Here is a 27,425-nt window from a genome sequence, read left to right as displayed (position 1 = left end):
AGACAACAGCCTACAGTGATATGTCACACCATTTCTAGAGTTTCCTTGCAAAACTTTCATCAAACACTAAGTTCAGCCCCTTGAAAATAACTCATATAATGTCCAATGACCCAGTCTTATCACTGGCTTTCCATCATAACCCATTCCATTTGCACAAATGAATCTGCATGACTCAACCATTTGTTCAATCTTCTTTGTTAACACAGAGTTATCTGAATTTATGGATGTCAATGTTTCCCATGAAGGGCCTTTTGATTTTTTTTGCCATTTCAGAGGATCTGTCTGATATAAAGCACTTTTATTACATTCTTAAAATCTAATGATATCTACCTATGTCAGTCTTTCCCATTTCTCAGTGATGTCCATTCCAAAAGTATTTCTGTATGTCTGTGTCCTGTTTATCATGTGCTCTTAGGTGACAATCATCATCATCAATTATTGTCATCATTATGTCATCATTCTCATATTTTTATGGATTACAGATAGAAATGGTCCTGAGAGTATCATTATTCGACTATTAATGTTCTATATGTGATGTTCTACAGACTACTGAGGAATGAACAAAATGAAAATACTTTCATAGTTGAATAAAAATATTAGAGTATAAGGTAAGCTAACTGAAAGCATGATCACTAGGGCTGTAGTTTCTTCTTCTTCTTCTTCTTCTTCTTCTTCTTCTTCTTCTTCTTCTTCTTCTTCTTCTTCTTCTCTTCCTCTTCCTCCTTTCCCTCCTTCTCTTAATCCTCCTCCTCTTTCATCAGACTATGAAAAGATTGGCCTAAATAAGAGGTTCTTAAGCTTTTTGTGCCATAGACCCCTTTGGCCGTCTGGGGAAGACTATGGACCCCTACTTTTAATTATATAATTCATAAATAGGATTACAAAGGAAACCATATTGAAATAGTTATTAATCATTTTTTTAAATGTTGGATACCATGTTAAGAACTGGGCTCAATGACCACTAAGATATCTTCTAGCTCTAACATTCTAGGACTAAATGCTATGGCTCCTGTTCATCTCAACTCATTTTCCCTGGCATCTATTTGGTGTAAGTTTTAGATTAACCCATTTATATGTCCATACATTGTCTGCTTGTCTAATTCTTAGATTTCTATAGAAAGGACAATATTTCTCATTCCAGAAACCTCAAGCAAGGTCACATAATAAATTAATTTGTGGTATCAAGATGACAGTATTTCAATTACAGTGGTAGTGTCCATTTAAAAAGTCAAATACACCACAAATTAGGAGGGATTTTCAAGGTAAGAAAATGCTTAGTGTGAAAGTTACCAACGGTCACAACTGTAACATGATTTTCAATTATAAAGTCATCACAAGCTAAGCGATTAAGAGTTACTGTGGATTTTTAAAAAATAAATGTGTATATCTGTAATAAGGCTCATTCAATGTATCTTGAGAATACTGATATCCAGATTTCAATTAGGAATAACTAGGTTTCCAGTTTCTTTGATTATGGTTTTTCATGGAACGATAAATTTACATCCTCAAAATACTGATTAGTTTCAAACTATTTTCCCAACATCCTCACTCCCTTAAAGGCCATCGAGTGCCAACAATTATAACATTTCTCAGACGACAGTTCAGATGCCTTATAAGTTTTAACAGAAAATTCCAAGGAGCCTACCCAAAACAGAAATTCCTACAGATAATGCTGTTGTATAATATAATCCTAAGAACTGAAGAATACATCTACATAGAAAGTCAGACCCCCATCTTCACCTTTAGGTACCTTTCCCTCTCCCTAGCAGTGATACAGATTAAAACATTTAAAAATAATAATAAAGAATGGTGGGAAGCAGAGTCATACAGTAAAAAGAACACCTTGATTCAGAGGAATTGGGTTAAAATCCCAGCTCTGTAACATTATCTGGGTGATCTTGGTCAACCTTAAACACTCTATATCTCATTTTGGAATATGAGGATTTTGAACTAGATAATGTCTGAGGGGTTGTTGTTTTTTTTTTCTAATTCTAGGATCTTATGATACTATCCTTCTAAAGAAAAAGAGGAAATCCTGTGCCTCGCACTTAAGGATTTCTACCTTGTCAGAGTTATTTCCTCTTCATGCATTCTCTATTCCAGTCAAAGTGGCCTGCCAGCTGTTCTACATAAAGGACATCGAATCTTCCACCTCTGAGCCTTTGTATTTTCTCATGCCTAGAATGCCCTCCCTTCTTGCCTTTCACTTTGATAATCTTTAGCTTCCTTCATAGCACAGCTCAGTGGGAAAATTAATGAATGGCGAGTTAAAGAAATTAGGTCTCCCGTTTTCTTTTATATAACAGGAACATAAATTGGAAGGCTCCTAAGAAACCTGCCAAGCTCCTTTCTCTTACTTATTTGCCTTCCCTCTCCTTTCACAGTGAGCTTATCCTTATTCTTAGACATTTCTGTCTCTATTCCTTAAAGGAAAAGGAGGAGATTAAGACATGTTCTGAAACCATCTCACTCAACAGAATTGAATTTAACTCTGTTTATTCTTTTCTAGCCACCATCATACCAGATGTCAGGTGGGTTCCTTTACATTGATGGAATCCTTTAATACCCCCCACCTTTTCTGCCAGCTTGTCTACAACTCTTTATTAATAATAATTACAGGCATTCATATAGCATTCTGCATACACAATCACATTTGATCTTCACAACCATCCTGTGAGGTAGACACTTCTCTTTTTCTTAAGGTAGCAAATAATGCACTGGACTCATAGAAAGACCAGAGCTTGAATCCTACCTCTGACCCTTGCTAACTCTGGTTAGGCTTCACCTCAATCTCAGTTTCCTCATCTATAAAATGGGGATAACATTAACCTCTACCTCATAGGATCTTTGTGAGGATTAAATAATTCACATCAAGTGCTTTGCAAACTTTAAAGTGCCATATAAATGCTAGCTTTGGTTATTACTTTGAACCAGACTTGGAACTTAATTTGTATACAGAACTCCCAAAAAATAAAACTCCCTCTACCAATACAGACCAGCACTTGTTCTAGAACTATAGTCCTAGAGAATAACTTGGAACACTGAAAGATTAAATGAGGTGGCCAGGGCCATATAGCTAGTATGTATCAAAGATAAAACCTTGATTTCAGTTGTCCTGACTTCAAGGTCAGTTCTCTACCACCACATAAACTGCCTTCCACTGAGACATGTAGGCACTATAGATTTTAGGAGCCCCATTTTGTAGATAAGAAAATTGAGTTTTGGCAAGATTAAGTAACTTAAGATCACAGGATCATAGCTTTAGAGCTTAAAGGGATCTCTACAGTCACAGATCCCAATCTCTTCATTTTGCAGATGAGGAAACTGAGGCCCAAAGAAGTTAAATAAGTTTCCCAAGGACACACACACAGTCAAGTGGCAGAATGGGGATTTGGATCCACATCTTCTAGCTCTAAATCCACCTCTCTTCCTCTGCCCTCAGAAGGTTTTAACTTTCAGATTGTTTGGGGGGCAAAGACTGAGCTTCCCAAAAGCATTTATATCATCACCCTCATCATCACTACTTCCAAGCCTTTTATTTAATCTCGAACTTCAGCAAGCAGCATCTGCCACTCTGTTCTGTATATTGAAAACAACTTGTCCAGTTTTCAAATCAGTAAAATAACTATTGGAAAGTCCCCTAGTAAGTGCTGGTAGTTTGGCATGGTGAAATCAGTATTGGCTTTGAGGTCAAGAGATCTGGGTTCAAATCATCACTAAGAAGGCAAAAAACAAATGCACAGAATGTATACATTATGTGTGCCCCCTTCTCTAATACTTATGTATCTATATACCTATAAGTGTGAGTATGTTTACATAGGGTTTATAGGAGAAGTGTCTGTTGGTTTGTTTTGAAAGCCAACTTGCCAAGCCCCTTGCTGCCAATTTGTTCTTCCTGGATACATGTATATGTTATCCTATATTTTTCAAAGTGAGTGTGTGTGTGTATGTGTGTGTGTGTGTGTGTGTTTAAACAATGCATCTTGACCGCTGAGCCAAAAGGAGGTCTTCCCTAGGAACAGCAGATATGGCCCCACTGTGCTCTCTCTCCCTCTCCCCCTCTCTCCTTGCACTCGCTTTTCTGGCTCATCTCTGGCTAAGAAAGAGCCAAGTGCCTCCCGCTCACCCCCCCCCCCCCCCCCCCCCCGCCGCCCCTTCCCCAGCAGCCAGTCCCCGGGACAAAAAGAGTAGCCCACTGCTCTCACCCCATAGGCGACCGAGCTTGGCCAGCCCTGCACAGGCAGGGCCAACCCGGCGCGCTCCCTTTGTTACCAGCCCCTCGGTACAGATGGTGCCCTGCCCGGGTCTCTGATGTGAGCGAATGGGAAGGGGAAGAGGGGGGCGCTGAGGCTAGGAACGGGGGGAGGCAAGGGGCGGGGGATTGGGGGCACAAGGATAGAGAGGGAGGGGGAGCGGCAGAGCAGCCAATCAGCCCGCAGCCCATCAGCTGACCTGTTTTGCTTACACCAGGTGCACGCTGGCTGCGGGCAGCACAAAGCCGAGGGAGAGAGCGAACGGGCGAGCGCACTGGTGGGCAGGCAGACCGAGGCGGCAGCCGCGGCCCCGTCACCACCAGCGCCAGCCTGGGCATAAGGACCCGGGGCCGGCAGCGGCGGGCGCCCCGGGGCCAGCAGCACCAGCAGCATACGACAGTCATATCCCCGCCACCGCGGGCGCCCCATCCAAGGAGCCTGCGGCTAGACTTGGCCGTCACCTAACTGGGGGAAGGAAGCAGCTGTGGCCGCGGAGCCCCACCCCCTCCAGCCCTGCACCCCTCCTCCAAAGACAGCCAGTCCTGGCTCCCCAGCCCCTGTCCCCTCCACTCCAGGAGTCCCGGTGCAGCAGCTGTTGAATGTGTCACTGCTTCCCCGGAGCCCTGCATCCCCCGGGCTCCCTGCCTCTAGCGCCGGGGTCGGGTGCGCGCTGTTGCTGCGGACTGGGTGGCTCGGCTCAGTCCAGCCTCCGCCAGTCCTCCCCCACCACTCTTCCACCCCTTCATCTCTCCACGCACACCCGGCGCCGGGTCGGGCCAGGCTCCTCCGCGCCGGGCCTCTCTGGGTAAGTGCGACGTCCCCTTGGGGCTGGGGACCCGGGGAGGGAAGTCACGGTAAACTTGGCTAGATGTACCGCAGAAGTCCTGTGGCCTCGAGGACGTGGGTCCTGCTAAGGGCTGCAGAGGAGGCTAGACAGGGAGCAGAGAAGGTGAAAAGAAGTGTGGTACGCCGGGGGTGGCGGGGGGATGGGGCAACGAACGGGGGAGGGGTGAGAAGGGGTTCTGGATAGAAAATACCCATAAGATTAGAGAAAAGGAAAATGTATGGGGTGGGGGGAGTGAGAAGAGAGGAGAAAAGATCCCAGCAAAGAATAGCAGAGCGTTGCGAGTTAAAGAAGAGAAAGGGCGAGAGCGGAACCTGAGAGAAGAAAAGAAAGAGGCAGAGAATAGGAAAGAGGAAGACTGGGTTTCAGGAATGGGGGAGGGAAGTATCAGGGGATAAGGAGAAAAGGGGGATGATGGGATGTGAAGGGGAAGGCAGCAAAGGATGTAGAAGAAAGGAAAAGCTGGAGAGGAGGGGAGTGAGTTGAAGAGGGAAGAACTACTAAAAAAAATATGAAATGAGAAAAGGAAAGAGACGGAAGGTTGAGGGGAGGAAAGACCGGCGTTTGAAAAGGGGGAGGTCGTGATTACCGCTGTGGTTGATATGGGGGAAGAAGGTGCCGAGATGAGGAGGGGAGAGGTTCTGAGCCACGAAACAGACAAGATCGGAACGGGCACACCTGGAAACATTTTGAGTCTGTCGGAGTGCATTTTTCTCTTTAGTTAATAGCTCAACCTAGAGAGGGTAGTTGGGGAGCCCACGGTCGAAGGATGCCTGTGATTTTAGGGAAGCATCTTCTAGAGGAGCTGTATGGACACTGCTGCCAACCTCACTCCATCAGAGAAGTCAGTAAGGAAAGTTTGCCAGCAAGTGTCCTTTGTACTGCCCGGAGAGAAGTGCATAGGAGAGAATGCCAAAGAGCAAAATGAGCATCCCTCCTTTCTTTTCTCTTCAATTCCTTCTCTAAAGAACTGTTTGTCTGGGTGGGATTAACTATAAAAACGTCTCTGCATAGTTAAAAAAAAAAAGTTCAGCAATAAATGTTATCATCCATTGGGTCTGTTTGAGGGACTATGATTACCAAGAAAGTGGGGGCGGTGTCTCAGCTTAGTGCCTTAGACTGACTCTTAGATTACATCTCATTCAAGGGTTAACAGTGCAGCCCTACACTCATGATGCCAGTGCATCTGCTTATACCACAGTGTATAATAGCTCAGAGAAACTCACCTGATACAGAAAGGCAAGACTTTGAGAGAAACATTTCTTTTTCTAATTTCTGTAATAGTCCAATAACAAACTAATCTGCTAAAATAACTTTTTACATGTAGTTTTCTGGAGAAAAGGGCTTTTGCTTTTCTTTTAGCCGTTATATTCTCAGGATTTCACATCATCTCCCTACGCTAGAGAGCTTATCCAACATGCTATTTTGCATTTTTTTTTTTTAAGAATTAGTTCATGGTGAGAATAGAAAGTCCAGGAACGAAGTATGAACACCATAAATATAGAGTAGAAGTAATGTTTGGCTACCAGGAGCATGTGTGTCCCTAAGTCTCTGATTTGCATGCAAATGTGAGTGTATCCTGGCAGATGTCTTGCCTCATCCATTCACATGAAGGAATTTTAAAAGACAAGGAGTCTTCAGTCAACAATGGTCCTTAAGAAAAGGGAATAAAGGCGCAGTGTGAGTTTTTCTGTTTGGGAATTGTATGGCTTGCTGTCACCTTTATTCAGGAGCCAAATTCTTTGAGTGCTATTGTATTATAAAAGCTCAAAAGTAAAGCTTACTCTCTACCTGGCTGTTTGCATCTTGTGTAATATTGATACATTACTCTGTGGACCAGCAAATATAGATTTTTATGAAGCAGTGTTCACTTAAAGTTGCTTTTGATGGTGGGAAGTGGTTTCATCAACATTCTTTTTCAGATTAGTTAAATGTATGGTACAGGTATTAAGCCTACGCTATGTGTAAGGCACTGTCCCAGGTGCTAGGAATATAATCATTCATTACAGGGAAACTGAGCATCTAAGGGGCATGGTGTGAGATCAAAGGTTTATGAAGAAAGCGGTAACATTTAGGGTGGGCTACCATCCCTACATACACACTCAGACAGACAGACACATGCAAAGATCTCTATTTTGTATAGTTGTGTAGTTACTAACATTGCTGGTGACCTCCCTGGAAACATTAACCATCTGGCTAAAAGAATTTCAAATCTTGCTTCTAGCTTCTCCCGAAGCACAGCTCATGCCCCACTTGCCAGGTCCTTCCTATAGGGGGCCTCTCCTGATTGCACTACTGCCTCCCCCCCCCCCCCCCCCCACCAGTTATTAGCACTTCCTCTTTCTTGAAATTGGGGGGGGGGGGAGGAGGAGGGTTGCGTTCCCTGACCATCTCCCACAGGCTTCCAGTATTCTGTAAGCCCCTTAAGGACAAGTTATCCCCAGGACCTTATGTGAACTTAATAAATGTTTGCTGAATGAATGACTACCCACTCTGTAGACTAGGCAACGATATACAATTGCCACACTCTCAGGTCCCTTGACCATTGTATGTATGTAGGTGTAAGCACCATAGATTGCAGAAGTATGTGAGAATTGTGCGATTCGGAGGGACAATAAAGCAAGAGCTTCCCTCCATCTTTCCTAACATTAGCTTGATAGACAACACTCAGTGCACTGTTCACCTCCTGGTATTGTGTAACATCGGGTACAAAGGGGGTGCAGCGTGGGCTGCACGTGAGGCTGGGTGAATACACCTAGTAATGTGCCAGCACCAGTTGCCTCTTCCTTTGTTGAGTCTCAAACAGTGTCCAAGAGTAAAAGGACCTATTCTCTTCACCAAGAAGGGGTTTGCTTCACTGTTCTATGGCTTCATTGAAAGGGACATAAAAAAAGAAGAGAGCATTGTGTTGGAGGGTTCAGTGTTATGAGGGGGGAAAAAACAACAGATGTTAGTCTGCTACTCTACATGTTTCCTTAAATTATTTTGTGCTGGTTCAGTGCCTTTTACCCATAAGACAACATTCTCTCAGGGAAAAAAATAAACTGAATCAAATCTAAAGAAAGAAAAAGTTATAGGCCACAAATGCTATATCATCTGAGAAAGTGTACGTTTGGAGGGAGGGGGTGAATGTCTTAGAGATGCCATATGTAATTTTAAAAAATCAGACTAGAGCACTATTGTTGATGTGGAAAATTGGGACTACCTTCCCTATAGACTGAAAAGATATACAAAATAAACTTGACATTTCTAAACTAGATAATAAGCTTTTTTTAATACCAAGAAATGGTGGTGTTTGTGAAATAACTCTGGTGGCATTAAAAATTACCCAGACCTTCTCATTTAAATGTGAACCTGCTTCTGGGATTTAGCCTTACAGGGCATCTAGGTGAGAGGCAAGAAGGACATGGGCTCAAACTCCAGGCTTACAATAGTCATGTGACCCTGAGCAAGTCACTTAGGCTGCATTTTCCTTATCTGTAATAACCACCTACCTCATGGCAGAATAAACTCGTAGATATAAGATCCTTCATAAATGGGAGCTGTTGTTACTATACTTTTTTCTAGAAAGCATTTCTTTAATAGATATAAAGTTTAAAAAAAAGCTCAAAAACATGACCTCAGTAAGTAGTTAAGGGTAAAACAATGTTAGAAAAGCCACTCTACAAAGTAAAGGAGGATTCATGAAATTAGATCCATCTGTTCGCCCTACTTCTGAATTTTAATTACAGGTAATAATGCCCAGGCCAGAGATTTCTGAAAAAATTAAAGGAAACGGTTACAACCAGGACCACCACAAACCTAGCCTGTATCCCCATGCTGTTGAAGCTAGTCACTTTTTTTTAAACCTCACCAGCTATAGTCATTAATACTGAGTTGTTTAACAGCAGCAATTCTTAACTTTTTTTGTGTTGTGGACCTCTTGGGAAATCTAGCGAAAGCTATGGCCCCCTTCTCCGAATAATCATTTAAAATGCACAGAATGCACGGGATGACAAAGGAAACAAATTATGTTGAAGTACAGTTATCAGACATTAACAATAAACAAGCTCATGGACCACAGGTTGAGGATTCTTTTTTATGATCATGGGATTTCAAACCAGAAGCGACCTTGGGGATCACTGAATCTAAATTATTCATTTTATAGATGAGAAAATTGAGGCCCAGAGAGAGAAAAGAACTTGGCTAGGTCATACACACAAGTAACAGAGTCAGGATTTGAATCCAAGGTCTTCGACTCCCCAGGCCATTAAATTTGATCAGATTTTTCTGCAGTTCCAGAAAGTTGGCTGCTAGAATAACTTTGTTGATTATAAAGTCAAGGAGAAATCTTACGGTCATGAAGAAAAATATGGTAAATTATAAGGTATGAAATTCATTTCTTTAGACTTTCATAAAGCCTTAGAATCACATTTTCAAGTCATGAAATAATAGGTTTTCTCTGATTCATTTTGAAATTTAATATATGGTTGTTCAAATATTGTATTTAACATTTTTTAAAATGGTGCTGAACATCTATTTTTGGTGTAAGCCAATCTGGAGATAAAACATTCCATTTTAGAGTCATATTTCAGCTCCCAGAAACAATGGAACCATCTTTAACAAGTGAATAGAACTTTGATTAATATTTATTTAGGGCAAGGTTTAGCATATGAAGTTGAAATTACATTTAAGCAGTTAAAATCATGCAAAGCTAAATATGTTTGGTCTCATTTGCCTTAAAGCAGCATAGAAAGAAGATACCATTTAAGTCCTATGCTTAAAACTTAAATACTTTAGGGACTCAGGGAAAAATTGCCCCACTCTAATGATGGCAAAAGCTAGTGTCAATAAATTTCTTTGTACATATTGTGATTGAAAGTAATCCAATCAATATGCTTGCTCTGTGTCTCTAGTAGTACAATTAAGCTTATTCTCAGGTAATTTTGTTTTTTTTTCCTGAACTGTTACCTCAGTGTCTACACAACCACTTTTCAGGATTTTGTGTTTGAGGTATTGATAGATAACCATTCCTATCTCTTCCAGATCAGGGATCCTACACTTTATTATTTACCAAAACAATGAAGACAATACGTTAATGAATCCATTATGGTTTTAACTTTTTAAATAGTTTTCTAAAACTCTCTGGAAAGATGTAAGATGTTTAGTTTAAAATTTGATAAATACCAGGTGTTAGTAGAAAGAATATTGACCTGGGAGCCAGGAATTTTCTATTTTGTACTGGATATGCCCCTACTTAGCTATATGATCTTGGGTGCATCATTGAATTCTATAAATCAGAAAAATGAAGAGATTGGACTAAATTATCACAAAGGTCTTCTTCCAGATCTAATATTCAGAGATGAGAATAAAATATTTCTGGAAATGAAACTTTTAATAATGTGACTAATATCAAGGTTTAATTTGGAGAAGAGTGAATGGATTTAATACCATTAAAAATCACTACTGAGATGAATGCAAGAAGCCAGACCTAGAAAATGAAATAATGAAACTTGATATATACAGAGGGTCCCGGCAACTTTGACTTTGGAACACTCTAATAAAATGTTCCTGCAACTGCTGAGGATGCTTATTTTGAATGCTATTGCCTAAAAATTATCCTCATAATGTTATGTTCCTTTCCATTTCCATTTTATAGCTCAGAGACTGGGATGTTATGTGAAAGCTCTGATTAATATAAATGAGTTGTAATTTTCTGACCCAGGCCATCCCTGTTCACATCTATTATTCTATTGGCAGACATGTGGACTCCACAGCTGTCCCCTCATTTGTGTATGAAATGGACACACTGGTGGCATTTGTAGGTTACCATAGTTACACCAACAATACACGTGTGACACTATAGCCTTCTAAAGCTAAAGGTTTCTTTTATTTTTATTTTTTGTGTGTGTGTGTGGCAGACATTTTGTGGACCTCACACTCAAGAGAATCTATTTAAAGTTTGAGGGAGCATATAAATTAGTCTCCCTCTGTATGGGAGTAAAAAATTTTGATAATAAGGGGATAGGCTAGCAGTGCAAATGTAGAGACCAGTAAAGGTTAATCATAAGGCTTTAGTTGACTAAGGTTTCCAAGGGGTCATCTTTAGAGATGCTTGGCCTCTACAGGATACTATCCATTAAATATTCATTTTTTTTAAATTTGACTTCATATTTATCACTGCCCTTTCTGGAATAATATATTAACATATCCTTTTAAAATTCAAATAAGGAAAGCGGGAAGTATTAATTCAGCACCTATTACAATATTGAGTAAGAGACAAAGCATCCTCTCCCTCCGTTAAACAATAAGCACAAAGAGGGAATCTTCCTGGGGGTGTAGGGGAAGAGCCTTGACCAAGAAAGAAAGGTGGTTTAATTGGTCTATAATTTTCCCCTCTAGGAAAAAAAAAATTGTTAGAGTCATGAAGACTATCATTGACCTGCATTGTTATTTCCCTATAATCATGTCCTAATTTGCATTCAAAATAATCACTATAATCAACTCCTGTATAGAGTTAAGATGGCTTGAAATCCATGGACTTCTGTCCTGGCCTTTGTTCTCAGCTCTGCCTCTAATGCATCAGCCTGTGACCTTCAACATGTCCCTTTAAATCTTAGGTCTTTAGTTTTCCCCACCTGAAAAATGGGTGTTTCCAAACAAAAAAGAAAACCGAACAACCTTTGCCTTCCTAGAGATGTTTTGTAATGATTCATGAGACCTGTTAGATACTTTCAACATTATGGCTTCCAAAAGTTATGATTGTTCCCTACCTGCTATGTTCATCCATAAGCTGGAAGAGAAAAGGATATCACACAACTATGATGCTATTTTTCTCATATATACATATGTATATATACATGCATATATGTATATACATGTGTGTAAACACATACATACACATATGCATATTGTGTGCTTACATGCATATATACATGTATGTATATGTGTGTTTATGAAAGGTAGCATGACTCCAAGTCAGGAAGACAGTATTAAAGCTCAGATCCATATAAGCTGTGTGACTGCATATTTATATATGTGTACACGTATGCGTATACATGTGTATGCATATGTACACTCAACACATGTATGTATTACATATAAAAGGAATTCAACTGCTATGTTAAAAAACAAAGAAACCTCAGCTACCCTGCTCCCTGTTCCCCAGTCATTAGTACTTCAGGTGATTCATACAGGAGTAATGATCTCACTAAACTCCTAGCTGATCCCCATTGAGATCAAAGGCATCCATTTGTAAGGTGGCTGATTGGGAATAGCTTGTTAATAACAACAGTTCATATAGCAATCAACAGCTTGAAAAGCCCTTGGCAATAGTTAATTCAGATCTTTCCAGCAACCTTGTAATGGACACAGGGCAGGTGTTTTTTTTATCTCCCTTTTATAGAAGAAGAAGCCAAGACTCAGAGAGAGCTCGACCTCATCAGAATCACACAGTCAGTGATCATTCAGTTTTCTCATTCTCAGTTCAGCTCTATTCCCACTATGTCCCACCCCCATATCTGCTGGGATACACATGCAGGAAACAGAGGAATATTCATTTGTTTTTGGTGACTTGACTCTCAAGCCCTCACTAATGCCAAATAGAGACATGCCGAATCCTAAATATCTATAATAACAGCTGGTGCTTACATAGCGCTTTAAAATTTGCCAAGTTTTATACATACATTATCTCATCTGTTCATCAGAACAGCTCTGTGAAGTAGGTACTATTATTATTCCCATTTTTCTGATGAAAGAAACTGAGGCTTGAAAAAGTTGAGCACCTTGGCCAGTCACATAAGTGTCAAAGACAGAATCCCAGGTCTTCCACTCTCCAACTGCCACATTCTATCCCCTGTGCCACTGGGCTACCTAGAAGCTCCCCAGAAGACACATAAAAGTCAATCCTGAACTCACTGTTAAATTAACTTGAATGCTCTGGATAGCAGAATAGATTCCTTAGGTTGGCCAGTCCAGAAAATAAAGAAAGGAATGAGGGACTAGGGGAAGAAAAGAGTGGAAAGGAACTAAATCTTTAACTTGCCTCATGAATGCTGACAAGTGCTTTTTTATTCTCCATTGAGGAGAAAGATGAAATAGGGGGAAGGCATGCGTTTGGCTATAAAGGACATATTTTTTATTAAAGAGTGATTCATAATGTCATTGAAAAAGGCTAGATTTGGCATTAGAAGTCATGAATTGAAGTGTTGGAACTACTGTTGACTAGCTTCATGTCTTTTGGCAAGACATAACCATTCTATGCCTCAGTTTTCATATCTGTTCAGATGGAATATTAATATTTTCATTACCTGATTTAAAGGGTTGGTGTGAGCAAAGCACTAAAGATGAAAATAAGCTGCTTTTATCATGAAGAATTACCCAGTGAAGGCAAATAATGGCCTTCTCTGGATATCTTTAAAGGTGGGTTAGATTTTTATTTACCTCAGATGATAAAAGTGACTTCCTGCTTAGATGGAGGATCACAGATTGTCAGAGCAGGAAGGGACCTTGGAGGTAATCTCATGCAGCAGTCTCCATATTGGATATCAGAAGATTGATAGTAGAGGGGTTGCAAAGTTAAATTCAGATGCCCTCTCCAGGTTCTCTTAATTCCCATAGTTTTGTAATTCAAGATGATAAGCTATAACATTCCAAAGCTGAAGCAATGGCATGGTACTTTAGGGATCTGCCTTAAATCTTTCAGAACACTGAAATCACACATGGCAATTAAATGACCATTAACTTGAGCTTCTCTGGTCAGTTAGGTGAGGGGCTGAGAACACAATGCTAAGGAGGCCCAGATCCCTGGACTCCATCTCCCACCAAAACACCTGTGAGTCCAGACTGGGCAGATTGTACCACCAGACTCAGCTATTCATCACACAAATTCATGAATTCACTAGACTTCAAAGTACCAGGTAAAATGGATAGATCGTTGCACACCCATTCTCAGTAAAAGGAAAACTCATAGGTGATGAAGTGACATGAAGTCAGGAAGACCTGAGTTTGAATCCTGTCTTATAAGGCACTTACTTACAAGATGCGTGACCCAGAGAAAGTCACTTAATCTTTCTCATCTGTAAAATGGGTGTAATAGCACCTATTTTGCAAAGCTATGTGAGGAGAATCAAATTAGATGATATGTTAAAGTACTTTGCAAATATAAAACACTATATAAATCCATTTGTTGTTGCTGTTATTATAGTATATCAAAAATGTCTTCATCGTACATTTAATTAAATGTCTGTCTTTTGATTGTGAATTGAATTTCCAAGGAGTACTCATGACTGTGATATACAAATGCACTGAAAGACTGGCTTGATATAAGATGTTTTAAGATATGTGGGGTAAGCGCCTTATATATAAACAAAACAAAACAAAAAAACAAGAGTCAAAAGAACCCTGGAACAGGAGTCAGCAAATCTCAAGGTTTTCTCCAGTGCTACCATGAACTTCCTCTATGACCTTGGGCAATTTCTTTAGGATACCAGGTGATCTCTGAAGTCCCTTCTATATCTGAACTTCCAGGATTCTATTATTAAGAAATAATTTTATCAAATATCCCAGCATGTCATTTTATCACTATTAACTTTGGAATCCATTTATTATTCTTATAACCAATAACGTTATTGAATCACCCTTTAAATTTTTCGAAAGAAATCATTTAAGTAATAGAGCACTTTTTTTTTTCAATCACATCTCAGCCAAGTAATTTAAATTACATTTTTCTAGCCATTGCCATGATACTTCAAATTCATTTATGGAATTCTTGCCTAAAAGTGTCTTTAAATATATAAATCTCATATTTTTTTATTAAACAAGGAAAAGATAGAAACGAGTACCATTCTTCCTAAGATTATTGTCTTTAACAATTGCAGAAATAATCAAATGACCTCATTATTTTTTAAAGAAGGAGGTATGGAGGGTGGGGGGGTGTTAAGGACCTAAGAATTCACTGTCATCGGGAACCTCCTAGCCAATGCTGAATGGCAACTCCTCTCTAAATTATGATCTTAGAGAGTGAAAAGAAAACCCTAAGAAAACTAAATGTATAATTAGAGTTCTTATCATTATCTTTATTTTGTTTCACAGGTTTGTTTTGAGAGTAGAAAAGAGCTCATTTACCTTTTATATGGTACAATTCCCTTTCCTTAGAAGAAAATACTAAAGAGTTTATGAGGCAAGGAAGATAAGTTCCTACAGTATCATTTGTGATTTCAGAAAGGAATATGTGTGCCTGATGAAGACTTAACACTGAGAAAAACACAATAGAAGAACATCTTGCTTTGCTATTGTTGTCCTGCCCAGCCCCCTGCCAAAGAGAGTGGAAACTCTTTAGCTTGGCATTCAAGGCTCTAAAATCTGAAACCCTTCCACCTTTCCAGTCTTCTCTCCATGTAATCTGGCAGCTGGTGGCACAGCACATAGAGCACCTGACCTGGAGTCAGGAAGACCTGAATTCAAAAGCAGCATCAGACATTTACTAGCAGTGTGACCCTGGCCAAGTAACTTAGCCTCCATTTCCTCAACTGTAAAATGGAGATGATCATAGTTACCTATCTCCCCAGGTTGCTGTGAGGATCAAATGAGATAATAGTTGTAAAAAGAACTTAGCATAGTGCCTGGTACATAGTAGGTGCTTAATGAATGTTTATTCCCTTCCATGATCTGGGCCACCCCCTCTCCATATCCCCCATACTCCTCCATTCACAACTACCTTTCTTCATGCAATTTCCTGTGTTTGGGTTGCTCTTCCTTCCCCCTGATTCCAAAACATTGACATCTTACCCTTCCTTTTTTTTTTTTTTTTTTTTTTTACCTATGAAGCCCAGGTCAAATGCCTCTTCCTCCCTTAGGCTTTTTCTGATTTCTGCCCCAAACCAGCGCCAGAGGCTTAGCACTTTCTTTCTCATGATATATAATGTATCCATCTATATAAAAATAACTATGATATGTGGCCCTACCTGTGTGACCTTGGGCAGGTCACTTAACTGATTTGAGCCTCAGTTTCCTTATCTGTACAACAAGGGAGCTGGGCTAAAAGACCTCTGAGATCCCTTCCAACTGTAATTCTATCCTATTAGCCTATGATATTGTCCCAATCCACTGTTTTTAAGGCTTGGTCTTTCATCAAGAAATGTAGCCAGTCAACCCAAAGGAAAAAGGCAGCTTTTGGCCAAGGAAATGTATCCTCTCCTGGGCAGAGTACCCCCCAGGTAAAGAAAGAGAGGAGAGGCTATTCAAAGATTAGACAATAGGTCCCTGCTCCTAGCACAGAGTGAATGTAAATACCAAATAGTAACTCTTTCTCCTTTGGCCAGGAAGCCTGAGGGACCCCCCCTCCCCCTTCCCCTTGATTAACTTCTTAAGGAGGCCTATTCACTGAATGGGCATTACGTCACTCAAAGTGAGAACCTGAAAAGACCTTAGCCTGCGAGAGCCAGGGTCTCCCAGTGTGTCCTGGGCTGTCTCTAGTCATCCTGATGAATATCTGGTCATTGGACCCAGATGACTCTGGAGGAGAAAGTGAGGCTGGTGACCTTGCACAGCCCTGCTTCACTTAAATCCAAGTCAACTGCATGTCATGTCATTATTTCCCTGATGTCATGGTCCTCTTAGAGAAAGAAGGACAAACACAGCAATAACAACCAACAATTGACTATAATCCCAATGAAGGCAAGAACTACAGTCCCTGTAGTAAGGCAGCCTTGACATCTATCCCTGCACCTCTCCCCTTATGCCTAGCCTAGTGTTGTGTACATAGGAATGAACTTAGGCTATGTGGGTTAAACTGTAGTTTCCAATAAAAGGGAACGTCCATATCAACTAATAAATTCACAAATAGTTACTTTGTACCCTTAAAAATTCAAATCAAATTAGCCAACATTTATGGACACCGTACTAGCAGGCACTGAATATATGAAGAAACACAAAAAACATTCCCTGCCCTCAAAAGGGTTTACAATCTACTGGGGGAGACAACACGCGAACAGCTACGTACAAACAAGATATATATGAGATAGACTGGCAATGATCTCAGAGGGAAGGTACGAGCATTAAATTAAGCATGACTGGTAAAGGTTTTCTACATTTTCTCCTATATTAGTCTCCCTGTATCTCAGCAGTAGCAGGAACAGGCAGAAATGTCTGAATGCCCATATGTCATGCTCCAACATAAATCTTTCCTTGGTATTTACTATTTCTAGATCAATTACTCCCCCCCAAAAAAAGATAGAAGCAAAATATTAAATTTATAGTTTGAATATATGGCAAAATACTTGAAGGGATTAATAACGATAGCAAACATTTATATACTGCCTACTATGTGCCCAGCGCTGCTAAGTGCTTTATAATTATTATCTTATTTGATCCCCGCACCAACCTGGAAGGCAGATGCTATTGTTGGCTCCATTTTACAGATGAGAAAACTGAGGCAGATAGAATTTGAGTGACTTGCCCAGGGTCACACAGTTAGTAAATATCTAAGGGCAAATATGAACTCAGGTCTTCCTGATTCTAAGCCTGCCAGTCTATCCCCTGAGCTACCTTGCTGCCCCAATCTTTTCACTGAATGCCAAGCTATTTAATAGGGAGCTATTAACGGATTGTGAGCAGTGAAGAGATAACAAGCAAGGTGTATTAGGTTCTTACTGGTGTATCATGGCCTTAGATCCTGGTGCTCCCTTTTGACTTAATGGAGTTGTCCCACAGGAATTTTAAAAGAAATTATCTAAGTTCCAAGTAGAGTGAATAGCAGCATCTATAATAAAACAAAATGCTATGTTCTCAATTAGAAAGCATGTTAAGTGCCCACTATAGTCCTGGTACCAGGGTTACAAAAATAAAAATGAAACACACTTTGTTCCCCAGCATCTTATGGTTCATTCAAGAGAGAAACGGCACATGCACATACACACATATGTGTTTATGTGTGTATACATACATGGACAAATATGTATGTATATAAAGATATATGTATGGGCAGGGGAGGCCCTAGTTGCTGGAGGGATCAAGAAGGACTTTCTGGGAAAGGTGGTATTTGAGCTGAGTCTCAGAGGAAGCTAGGAATTACAAGAGAAGATGGTGAAGAGGGTTTGCACTCCAGGGATGGAGGCTTTACAGATATTATCTCATTTGATCCTTACAAGAACTCTGTGAAATGGATGTTATTATTATCCCTGTTTTACAGTAGGGGAAACTGAGGCAGACAGAAGTTAAATGACTTGCCCAAGGTCACATAGCTAATGTATTTCTGAGGTCAAATTCAAACTGAGGTCTTCCTCCAAACCCATACTCTCAGCACCATTTCATCTAGTAACTGCCCCTGAGAGAGTCTTCTACTTCTGGAATTAGATGATGAGCTTCCAAAGAAGGGAAAATAGGGAATTAAACCAGAACTTCTGTGTCTCTAGAGCCAACATTTTTTCCTAGTAAAAATATCTCATTTCACTAGAATCATAGATTTTGAGCTGGAAGAGATAGGGGCCTTCTGGTGCAAAAACTGTTCCCCCACTCATTTCACAGATAAGGAAACTACAGGCCAGAGATGGAACCCCCAGGTAGTAACCAGCAGAAGTAGGCTTTGAACCACAGCCTCCTCCCTTCACATCCAGCATTTTTTCCACTTTACCAACACACTATATGGGCATGTGTGTATTACATGTGTGTGAATATACATATATGATCTATAAAACTAGGCAGTCATAAATAAAGAATATGTATAAGGTGTGTCATATGAGCACACATACGATACCTGCATATACTTACACAAAATAAATTAAAAACTAGACAATCATAGATGATGATGAATACATGACATATATATTATATAGTCTATAAAATCTATAAATGGAATTATTTATACTATTCATTGTATATATACAATTGATACAATGGTCTATGCAATCATATATCACATATATATTCACTATCTATAATTGATTGCCTAGGTTCTATAGATAGATCATATATAAAACCTAGACTATATATGCATATATAGGTAATATATGCAGTTTACATCTGGATGGATGGATCTACATGTTTACACATATTGATACTGAATGTGTACATTACACTTGCACATATGTGTGTATATTACATAGACAAGGTTTTATATGTGGTTTATAAAATCTAGATGAATCTATATATGATATGTGTGTGTATATATATATGAAGATGTATGTATATAGGGGTGTGTGTCATACATATGTGTGTATGTGTCCTACACAATTCTATATATTTACTTACCCCAATCCACATCTTCTACAGTCCTAATAATGCTTCTAGAACATAACTGCTGTGATTGAAAAAAGTCACAATAGGGTTAGGGATTGACACTCCTGTCCCCAACACCAGTGGTATCAAGAAATTTCACTTTACATTGGTTTAAATTCTTGTCAAAAACTTAATCCTTTCCTGATGTGGCATTCCCCATACTAGGGGTGGAGACGAGTTTGAGAAGTGAGATTGACATGAAAAAATGAGTGCCAAAAGTAACAAAGCCAAGGAAATGTGATGATCTCTTGACTTAGTAAATCAGAGGATCTTATACAGAGAGTTGGAAACCAAGCAACCATCTGGGACAATCCTCTCATTTTTTACAGATGAGGATCCTGAGGCCCACCCAGAGGTGTACAATGACCCCTCCAAGGTCATTCTTCTGTCTTTGACTCGACATGATACAGAGCTTAGAATGTTTGACTTTACTTTTGCTTTCATAAAAGTGTGAAATAGGGAGAGTGAACAGGATAAACTGACTTACAGCACCTTCTGTCATTTTAATGTTCTCAGCTGTTATGTCTGAACCATTTGATTCCATAAGACCTAAACTGTATAATCCAAAATCTACCCTACTAATGCCCGGTGTCAGATTTATGGTACTCAGATCATTGGCAAGCTAATCCCTTGTAGCATTGGTTCATTAGTTTCAAATGTACAAATACCAACATAGAGGAGAAACAGCAAGAAATTATTCCCAAATTTCATGTGATTTTGCCTATAGATACAATTATACTAAAAACCTCAGTTAACTAGAACCCAATATCTGAGAAGCTTCCAGCTAATTGAAATTTTATATACTCTACTTTGGATTGAAAATGATGAATTATAAGAAAATAAGCTTATGTCAGGGAATTACTTTTAATATACAATATGATCTAGGATTGCATATTCAGCCCAGGCTCCCACATCTCCTACATCTCCTACAGCTATTAGGTGGAACAATGGATAAACTGCTAGGTCTGGAGGAAGGAAGATGTATTCAAATTCTGCCTCAGACTCTCACTAGCTCTGTGACTTTGAGAGAATCCCTTAACAGCTGTCTGCCTCAGTTTCCTCAGCTATAAAATGAAGATCATAATAGATAGTAGTGATCTCACACCGTTGTTTTGAAGCTTAAATGAGATACTATTTGTAAAGCACCTAGTACAGTGTGAACACAGGCCCACAAGTATATGAAAGGTGCATATAAACTGACTTCCTCTTTACCACACCCTCTTTGGAAGTTACTTGCAGGCTTGCCCTAAGTCAGATGAGCTAAAAGCAGATGCATTCAGTATTCACAAGGAACCAATGTTCAAAGGTAAATGACTTAAGAAAGAGCCTTAAAGCCAAGTTTGTTATTCTAAGAGGTTGACATGAATCCAGAAATAAATATTTCCAGAAAGTTAGAATGGGCTTTGCTCTGTTAACAAAACAACAGAGGTAGGGTATTGGAGGGGAAAGCAAGCATGCTTCTGAATTGTGAAGACCTGGGTCTAAGCTCTGTTTCCGATGTATCCTGGCTTAGTGATCCTGGACAAGACACTTAACCTCTAAACCAGTTGTGTCAGATTCAACAATCTGATCACTAAAGGGGACCAGACTTTTAGGGCAGCACTAAAGGTACATAAGGATCCCTGCAAGTCACATATTGACTTAGAAAACCACATTTTTTTTCATTAATACATCAACACATTGAAACCCAGCTAAGAACCATATTTTAAGCTGGTTTGCTCTGCACTTGGGGAGTGTTGTGGGCTGGGTTGCATGTTCAATGCCTCTGCTCTAAGCCATTCTCTAAGATTATAAATTGCAAAGCAGGAGTGGACTCATATTGGTAAAGAGAGTTTCCTCACTGTGAATTTTCTAAAACAAAAATTAGTCAAGTTTATTATAGAGAAATACATTTTGTGTTCATTGGCATAGTGCCATGGAAACACACTGGATTTGGAGTAAGAGGAACTCTTGAAATCCTGGTTCTGCCACTATGCCATTGTGGAACCTTGAGCAAATCACATAATCTCTCTTGGCCTCAGTTTCTATAACTGTAAAGTGAGAGAATTTGACTGTAAGGTCTTTTAAATTCCCTTCTTGCCAGCTGTATGATCCTAATAGCTAACATTTAGATGGCTCTTTAAAATTTTGCAAAGGGCTTTACACAGGTTAGTTCTTTTGATCAATAGCCCAATGAGGTTGGGTGCTAGAGGTATTTTTGTACTCCATTTTTAAAATGAAAAAACAGGTTTAGGAAGATAAAATGATTTGTTCAACTGGTCACATAGCTAATGTGTCCACCTGAGGTGTCATTCACAATCAGAACTCCCTTAGGTCTAACACTTTCTCTACCACATCATGGACCCTTTTTGACGCTTTTACCTTGACTACTAAGAGCTTCTTTGCTAATGAAGCATTCACCTCTCGACATCTTTTTCTCACTTTTAAGGTCATGTTTTCATGTGAACATAGATCTACTTTTGATACTTTCTCATTCTAAAATTTAAGCCATCCATATTTAAGCCTTCCATTTAACATATTCACTAAGGAGTTATTGTCAAATCTAGGATGAAAGTAAAGAGATGGATCATTTTTGTATGATTTTTTTGAAAAATAAGTATTTTCTTAAAATACTAGCAAATACTCAGATTATTATTGATCAAAAAATAATTAGGTGACGCAGAACACTCTTCATAGCAAAGGACCATCAGGTCCTCCAAAATAAAATATGAAAATATGGTCACCATTATATTAGTGAAACTAACTCCTCATCAATATAAACTATAATATAATTCCATCTGGAAGCAAAACAATCGTGATACAGTTTATTGGAACTTGAGCTGGTTGACTTCCAAATCCATAGCTTGATATTAACAGAGTCTTTCCACTGAAATTTTCATGCCTTCCATTGTGAATCTATTTTATTGGTGCGTTTATACCCCAGGACATTGAACTCCTGAATAATTAGAAACTCTCTTAGTAACTGGTACAATATGACATACAATATGACATTTTATTAATATAGCATGGAAATCCTACACTTGGAGTACAAATGTTCAGCAGTAGGCTGTGTGGTGCCTAAAATAAAGTAATAGAAAGAGGCCTCATAGGCAGACTTGGATTGTCAAAATAAAGATTTAGCTTTTGTTTAATGTCTAATCATGCTATTAATTACAAAATAATTATTTCATATAGTCATATTAGAGAAAGATTATTAAAACTATAGAAAACAATTAAAATGAATTGATTTTAACTAGTAAAAATTGTAGAGATTAAAATTAAGAAATAAATATGAAGGAATTATATATATATACATATGCTTTTTCATTTTATTTTCTTGTTTTTGTTCTTATTTTCAAATTTTCAATCACATGAATTTCAATGTCTTTTTTGTAATTCCATGATGGCAAGTCATCTATTTCTTTTTTCCTCTTAAAACAAAGGGAAAAAATGGTCCTTACATCTGCTTCTTTAAAAATTCTTTTTCTGCCTTCATTCCACTTGATTTCTGGAATCAACTTCTCTTTGTGCTACAGTATATTCTTCCCAGCTAGGGAAAATCTGGCCATATCACCAAATTTCAGTTTGGACCAAACTTAAGGGTAGCTATATTCCATAGAAGAATATCCTTTCTCCCCTATTACTTCTAAGAAGAAAAGCAAAATATCTGACATCAACAGTTTTTCATTGGGTAGTTATATTACTAATGGGAATACCAGAGTCCGTGGAGAAAAACTACAAGAAAGATCGAACTCTTCCTTGAGTTATAGACTGACATAAAGGAAAGAGAGCTCCCCTAGTATTCAGGAAGTCTGATTCAGGAGGTCAAGTCTAGGAACATCTTTCTAGATGTGTGATTTTGAGCAAGAGAATTAACCACTCAGAGATAAGGCAGCAAAAGATTATAGGGAAGACCAAATGACGTAATGTCTGTGAAAAAAATTCTTTGTAAATAAAAACCAATAAAGAAATGTTAACTATTGTTGATCATTTCTCCTCCTGATTTTAACATATAGGTTAGGGTTCTGATGAGACCCTCAAGGGCTTCTCTAGTTCTGTCTACTGCCTTTATATACCTAAGTCTTCTAAGGCAAAGTTTACTCTTCTCTTTAAATTCCAAGTACAACACTTTCACAAGCTTTATTAGACTTTTCAATATGTTCCTCAATTCTTACTTCAAAGAGGTTCATTGATCTTAAATGAAATTCTCCTGCTGAAGCTTAAGCCCACATTCTCTTGTTCTATCTCAAGGAAGAAGGAAAATAATGGGCAACATTTCTCATGGTTCTGTTGTGTGTATGTCTTAAAATCCCCAGATAATAAACACAATGTCAGAGCTTTAAAGGAACATTGGAGATCCCCTAGTCCAACACTCATTTTACACAAAGGAAACTAAGACCCAGGCAGGTGAAATAATACCCCCAAAGTAAGAAAATCAGAATGAGAACCTAGGCCACCTAATTCCCAGTCCAGTATTCTCACCTCCACAATACATTATCTCAAAAATTATTAGATTTCTTAGATACCCTTTCATATTCCTCCTTTCTGGCTAAGGAATTCCAGCTTTCAAGTTAGAATTTCCAAGTTGGAATTCATCACTATTTGTCAAGCAATAGTCGAACCCCACCAAAATGGAGAAAACATTAAGCTCTGTGATTGTTTTTCAGTTCTGAGTCTGCATGATTGCATGGATTTTGTCCATGGTGATTTCTTGGCAAAGATATTAGAGGGGTTTGCCACTCCCTTCTCCAGGGCATCCCCATTTTACAGGTGAGGAACTAAGGCAAACAGGGTTTAAGTGACTTGTCCAGAGTCACACATCTAGTTCATATCTCAGACTGGATTTGAACTCACATCTTGCTGATTCCACACTAGTGCTTTATCTACTGCATCACCTAGCCATCCCTAAGTTCTATGATAGGATTACAGATACAGAGCTGGAAGGGATTTCAGAGACATTATCGTCCAACCCCCTCACTTTACTTATGAGGAAACTGAGGACCATGGAAGTTAAGTGATTTGTGTAAGGTCACAAAAGTAGGAAGCATCAGAGGCAGGAACTGAATCCAGGTCTTCTGATTCTATAACTCTTTTCATTCTACTGTGTTTATGGAAGAAGTTTAACCAGTGATGAATGTCAAGGATACATTATTGACACTCTACTTTTATGAAAACAGCTCACATGAGAGTAAGGAATACATTGCTGATTTCTTTTCAGTTGTGGGTCGACCACATTGCTATAATAAGGAAGGCAAAAATAGTAGCAGTAGAGCTGGGCAGTTTTCAGGTGAGAAGGCAGCTGCTACCAGAAGTCTTGAGGACACCAGCTTCTCTATCCCATACCAGGGCCACTCATAATCGATATAAAAAGCTGGAAGAAACAGGACGTCTTTCCTAATATTAACAGTCTGGGCTATTATAATCTTCTTACAGATCTAACTGTCCTTAAAAGATGAGAAAAAGCCAGGTAAGAAGCACCCAGTCTCGTGTTTCAGAATGGTTTTTGGGTGCCCAGGCACAAAGGTGACAGGTGATAAATACTGATTCTTTGCCACTGTTCATGTTTCCTTGTGTTCTGTGTGCCCCCGTGGTGTTTTGTATGCTACATAATGCTGCCGAACTATGCAAGGGCTTGAGCCCAGTGAATACCAAGAGCCTTATTCTTGGCCCCGCCCCTCTTCTCTTAGGGATGCCTTGGTCATGGGTCCCAGGAGGCTAGGAAGTTTAAGTCTTGGGAACCTGTCATCTTTCCTTTCGTCCTGTACTCTTGCCTCCTTTCTTTCTTTATCTAACAGGAGCCAAGAGAATGGTGGGTTACTATTGTACAAGAATACTCACCCCTCATCTGCTGAGTGACATTACACTTAGAATTGAGTACATCAGCACGATCAGAATTGTACCACTTAAGATTTCCGTAGGCAATTGCCCTGGCCCCTCAGGGATCCCTAAGGGAAACTTTGCTTCTGGAGAAACTTCAGAGCCATAGTTGCTGCCCTGGGGACCACATTGGAAGCACAGCATCCGTTGGCTCAGCCCCAGTTTTGAAGTTTTTCCAGGCAGGAGCACTGGATTTTCTTGACCTTTGGGGAGTTAAGAGAACAACCCATGTTAGAGATGAGACTTGAGGGAGGAGTGGAAAGCCATTTGTGTCACCATGACCTCCAAACAGGTGGAGCCCTAGGATGGTGTACAGATGATTGCCAAGGTGCAAATTCCACCCTTGTTTGAGTTACTTGGGCCAAACACTCTAGCATCAGCAGCATGAGTTACCAATGTCAACCGATTGGCAGCTGTGTGAACAAAAGGTAGAATGGTGTCTTGGCAGCCTTCGGCTCTCTCTCCCACTGCCAAAAGTTGAGAATCTAGAAAGACGCAAGGGAAGGGGATTCCAGAGTGAGCCATCCCAGGGAGTGAAAGCAATGGATTTGGAGACAAGAGCATATGGCCTTGAAAGCAGGCTTTTGGGGCAGCTAGGTGGCACAGTGAATAGAGCACCAGCCCTGGAGTCAGGAGGACCTGAGTTCAAATCCTGCCTCAGACACAACTCTTATTAGCCATGTGACCTTGGGCAAGTCACTTAACCCCAATTACCCTCCAAAAAGAAAAAAAAAGAGAAAAAAAGCAGACTTTTTAACTTGGATGGCTATATAATACTGGTCAATATTCACTTCTCTGGGCCTCCATTTCCTTATTTATAACATAAGAATTGGCTCACTAGTGAGCCCAGTGCTTGGGGCAGTTCCTTGCACATAGCAATAGCAGTGATAATAACAACAATAATGGCACTTATAGGGTACCTACAATGTGCTAGGCACAGAGATGACCCTGGGCAAGTCACTTGTTTGCTTTAATCTTTTTTATTTATTTTTTGCTTTATTTATTTATTGCTTTAATCTTTTTAATTTGCTTTTAATTTAATTTAAAATGACAAACTACTCCAGTATCCTTGCCTTGAAAATCCCATGGAGAATATTGGGGTGGTGTATTATGATCCATGGGGTCACAAAGAGCTGGACAGGACTGAACAACAAGAAGGTGTTAGGCACTACACTAAGTGCTTTACAAATATTGTGTCATTTGATCCATACAACAACCCTGGGAGGTAGGGACTCATTGTCCTCATTTCACAGTTGAAGAAACTGAGGCAAAAAGAGGTTGAATGACTTGGCCAAGGTCATACTAGCTAGTAAGTGTCTGAGGCCAAATTTGACTTGAGTCTTCCTGACTCCAGGCTCAGAGTTCTAGACATCGCCTCTAGCTGCCATTGTAAGTACTTGGTAGATATTTGTTAACTAACCAATCTCTAGGGACTCTTAGAACTCTAATCGATAGATGCTACCTTTGTTTTACGGATTACCTCCAGATCCACCCCTCTTGTTTCTCTAAGATATATCTGTTATTAGACTGACACATTTTTCTTCCCAACGTGATCCTGGTCATTCCCCTGTGCTTCTATAGGAGCCAGTTAGTGGGTGGTTTGTTCTGGATATTGTAGTAAAGTTATAATTTCCCAAGATCTCCAAAGTAATATCTAATTTCTCTGCAATAAGGTTTGTCTGCCCCATTTGTTTTTACAGGGGCTTTCAATCTAAAGATCTTGTAATTATACGGTACAAGCATATAATCCATAAATAGAGAACATTAGTCTTTGAGGTATCTAAACTACCTGGTATCCATGTTGTCATTACTCAAAGTGATGTATGAGCATCATAGTCATCTTATAAAAGCTGATTCATGTTTAAAATGGAAAAAATATTGTTAATAGAGACCACCTATCACCCCAGACGTTCAAGCTTTGACAGATCATAGTATTTTGTCTTTTTTTTTTCTTGAATCTACTACTATGACTACTATTACCAAAGTCAGGAAGATCTACCAGAGTTCAAATTCATTCTCATGTTACTTAAAAGCTGTGAAACCCGGGCAAGTCTCTCTCAGTTTCCTCACCTGTAATATAATAATAGCACTCACCTCTCAGGGTTGTTGTAAGGATCAAATGAGATAAAGTCCTTTGTAAAGTGCTTTGCAAACCATAAAGCATTACCTACATCAGGGGTGTAGAACCTGCTGCCTCGAGGCCACATGTGGTCTTCTAG

General features: G+C 39.5%; 1 protein-coding gene across 1 annotated transcript in view; it reads left to right on the top strand.

The window, feature by feature from the left end:
- Nucleotides 1-4,490: 4,490 nt before the first annotated feature.
- The window catches only part of LRRN1 (leucine rich repeat neuronal 1), a 49,981-nt gene continuing 27,046 nt past the window's right edge, over nt 4,491-27,425 (top strand). The window contains exon 1 of the mRNA XM_069084064.1: nt 4,491-5,058. The gene's annotated coding sequence lies outside the window, so the exon portion shown is untranslated. The remainder of the gene's footprint in view (nt 5,059-27,425) is intronic.

Source organism: Petaurus breviceps, unplaced genomic scaffold (genome assembly GCF_028583685.1).
Source record: "Petaurus breviceps papuanus isolate PSGF00001 unplaced genomic scaffold, PetGlider_PUasm1.0 174, whole genome shotgun sequence".
NCBI lineage: Eukaryota > Metazoa > Chordata > Mammalia > Diprotodontia > Petauridae > Petaurus > Petaurus breviceps.
Note: the sequence above shows the minus strand (reverse complement) of the source record. Positions and strands in the feature narration are given on the sequence as shown.